The following is a 3,704-nucleotide window of genomic DNA, read 5'->3' as shown; positions in this document are numbered from 1 at the left end:
GGCTCGATCCCACGGACCCCTCCTCATGCTGGCTGTTGAGGGGTACTTGGCTCTTGGGGGGCTTTGGGGACAGATCTGCAGAGAGCAGCACCCCTGCCCCCCATCTCACATGCCCCCTCTGGGAAAAGCTTCTTCTCCCCACTAACCACATGGTTGGAGAGGAAATTGCCTCTTTCCATAAAATAGAGTTCACTGCCCTTCCCCTGGACCACTATTGAGGATGTGATCCTATTGGGGCCAATTTGGGCCCCTCCCAGGGAGCTGATTATGAAAAGTTTCCAGTTTTTTTAAAAGGAGAGAGAATTATATAATAAATTCTTGTGTCCATCCCCCAGCTTTAATAACTACCGCCCCCACCCTGAGGACACGCTTGTTTTATCAGTACCCCTACTTCAGAACTCCCCTCCCTGGACTATTTGAAGCAAATACCAGACTCAGATCATTTCATCTGTGATACGTTCCAATTTTTGTTTCTAAAAGGTGAAAACTCTTTCTAAAAAAAACATAGCCACAATACCATTACCACATCTAAAAAAAATCATCCTTACTATCCACAAATACCCAGTCCATGTCCACATTTCCCCCAATTGTCTCAATGTTTTTAAGCATTGGTTTGTTCAAATCAGGATACAAACCTGGCCCCACAGATTTCATGGGGTTGGTGTGTCCTAAAACTCTCTTTCAACTTTTATGTTTCCCTTTTTGTTCTTTTGAATTTATACGTTGAAGAAAATGAGTGGTCTGTCCTGTAGATTAACCCACACTTTGGGTTTTGCTGGCTGCATTATGAGATGTGAATGTATTCCTCTGCCCTGAATTTCTTATAAACTGACCTTCGGGTCAAGAACCTTTATCAGCTCCAGGGTTAGGTGTTTTGGGCAGAAATGCTTCCTAGAGGACGCTGTGTGCTTCCCCAGGACACACGTAAGATCCAGTTGCGTCTCTGTTGTGTTGGTGGCTAGCAGTGACTTTGCCTAGATATGTTACTGCAGGAGCCCTTTGCAAAATGGCCATGTTCTAATTCTATCATTCCTTCTCCAGCCTTGAATTCCTCTAAGACATACTTCCTCTCAACTATTTGGTTACTCCTAGGTGTGATTTGTTTAGGAAAGGCAGGTTAAATTTTCAATTCTTTCTCTTCACTTACCCATTTTTAAAATGATGAATTGGCTCTACGGGCAGCACTTGGCAACAGGATGTCCCACAAGAAGTTCTCTGCTCCCAGGCATGGGCCCCTGGGCTTCTTCATTTTGGGGGATGGGGTGGGGGTGGGGGTGCATGGCCCGGGAACCTTGGGCTTCTTCTTGCCTCAGAAACATAACAGCCGGCACAGTGGGAAGAAGGCGAAGAGCTTCCCCAAGGGTGACTCTCCCAAACCAGTCCTCACTGTTGCCCTGGGCTACAAGGTTGGCATGACCCATATCCTGCAGGAGGTGAATAGACAGATCAAGGTAGACAAGAAGGAAGTGGTGGACGCAGTGACCATCAGGGAGATGCCACCAACGGTGGTCACAGGCCTCGTGGGCTATGTGGAAACCCCTCATGGCCTCCATACTTTCAAGACCATCCTTGCTGAACATATCAGTGATGAGTGCAAAAGGCCCTTCTACAAGAATTGGTATAAATCCAAGAAGAAGGCCTTCACCAACCACTGCAAGAAATGGCAGGATGAGAAGGCAAGAAGCAGCTGGAGAAAGATTTCTGCAGCATGAAGAAGTACCACCAGGTCATCCATGTCATCACACACATCCAGATGCACCTGCTTCCTGTGTGCCAAAGAAAGCCCACCTGATGGAGGTCCAGGTGGGGGCACTGTGGCCAAGAAGCTGGACCAGGCCCCTGAGAGGCTGGAGCAAAGGTGCCTGTGAGCCTAGTGTTTGGGCAAGATGAGATGATCGACGTTATTGGGGTGACCAAGGGCATGGGCTACCAAGGTGTCATCAGCCGCTGGCACATCAAGAAGTTGCCTCGCAAGACCCACCAAGGGCTGTGCAAGGTTTCCTGTATTGGGGCATGGCAACCTGCCCGTGTGGCCTTTACTGTGGTGCAGGCTGGACTGAAAAGCTACCACCCCTACACCAAGGTTAACAAAGAGCTCTTCAAGACTGCCCAGGGCTGCCTTATCAAGGATGGCAAACTGATCAAAGACAGCACTTCCACCAGTTACCACCTGCCTGACAAGAGCGTCAACCTTTTGGGGGGCTTTGTCCACTACAGTGAGGTGACCATGACTTTGTCATGCTGAAAGACTGTGTGGTGGGGACCAGGAAGTGGGAGCTCAGCCTCCACAAGTTCTTGGCTGATCCAGACCAAACGCCGGGTCCTGGGAAGACTGACCTCATCTTCATCAACACCACCTCCAAGTTTGGCCATGGTCACCTCCAGACCATAGGGGTGAAGAAGACATTCATGGGACCACTTAAGAAAGACAAAATTGCAAATGAAGACAGAGATTAATGTTAGGAGCAGACTGTGCAACTGGTGGGATCTTTATAAAAATAACAATTTTCCAATTAAAATAATAATGCATTGGAGCCCTGATACCCTCCAAAGGTGAACCAATGAGGATCTTTTTTTTTTTTTTTTAGTCTTTTGCATCATTTTGGACTCATGGATTTAACATGTACCAACCCTGTGTTATTTTTCTCCTGGATACTCCCACTGCCTCATCTTTGCAAGTGTGAACCCATAGGAGCTGGTGACTGGATTCTTTTGATATGATATTCTTTTGATATACAGGTTGATATGACCCTGGCTGTCTTTGATGGCTCTTTTTCTCTCGGTATAAGAAGCTCCAGGCTCATTGTGTCCATTCCCTACCCCAGACCTAGAACCAGCCATTTCTCCAGCCATATTAAACTCACAGCTAGATAGAGAAAACTCTACCCCTTTCTCATACTGGCCCTAGAGACATTTGAGGCTGAGAGTTATGGGCAAACATTTTTTTCTTACATGGGCCTAAAATTGCTCAGCTTGGGTTTCTATTGGGCTGCAGAAGGATCAAGAGGCAGCACAGAAAGGATTTTAGCCCAGTGCCATGCCAAAGAAATGGCTAGAGAAGGCTACAGACCAGTGGTGTCCAATAGAGATGAGCTAGAAAGGTTTCCAAACCATTGGTATCCATAGACATGATATAGAATGGGCTCCAGACTACTGGTGTCCAATAGACATGAGCTATAAAGAGCTCCAGACCAGCAGTGTCCAATAAAGACGAGATGTGAACTACATAGGTAGCTTAACATTTTCTACTAGTCACATAAAAAGTAAAAAGAAATAGGTGGAATTAGTTTTAATACATTTTATTTAACCCAAAATACCAAAATATTATTTCAATGTGTAGGCTATACAAATAATGAGATATTTCACATTCTGTGTTTCGTGCTAAGTCTTTGAAATCCAGAGTGTAATTCACACTTTACAGAATATTCAAGATGCTAAATTTTCATTGGAAATACTTGATCTGTATTGAAATTTCATAAAACTTACAGCTGATAAAGCAGACTCACTTAATCACATTAGTCCAAACATACTTAAAAATGATCTAATAACCAAACTGAATGCCAAACAAACATCTTCTTTTGATATTCATGTCTGGAACTGGACAAGAACCAGTTCGTCAGATTTAGAATTGATTTGACCAGGTTCCGGGGCTCCGGCCAGCTGAGGACACAGTGCCCCCCTCTGACAGCTCCCCTGGGGCAGGG

General features: G+C 45.6%; 1 pseudogene; it reads left to right on the top strand.

Annotated features, from left to right (window-relative positions):
* Positions 1 to 1,196: 1,196 nt before the first annotated feature.
* Positions 1,197 to 2,457, top strand: LOC143690429 (large ribosomal subunit protein uL3 pseudogene; annotated as a pseudogene).
* Positions 2,458 to 3,704: the final 1,247 nt, after the last annotated feature.

Source organism: Tamandua tetradactyla, chromosome 7, assembly GCF_023851605.1.
Source record: "Tamandua tetradactyla isolate mTamTet1 chromosome 7, mTamTet1.pri, whole genome shotgun sequence".
In the NCBI taxonomy this organism is placed as follows: Eukaryota; Metazoa; Chordata; class Mammalia; order Pilosa; family Myrmecophagidae; genus Tamandua; species Tamandua tetradactyla.
The sequence above is the reverse complement of the archived record's forward strand: the minus strand, read 5'-3'. Positions and strand labels throughout refer to the sequence as shown.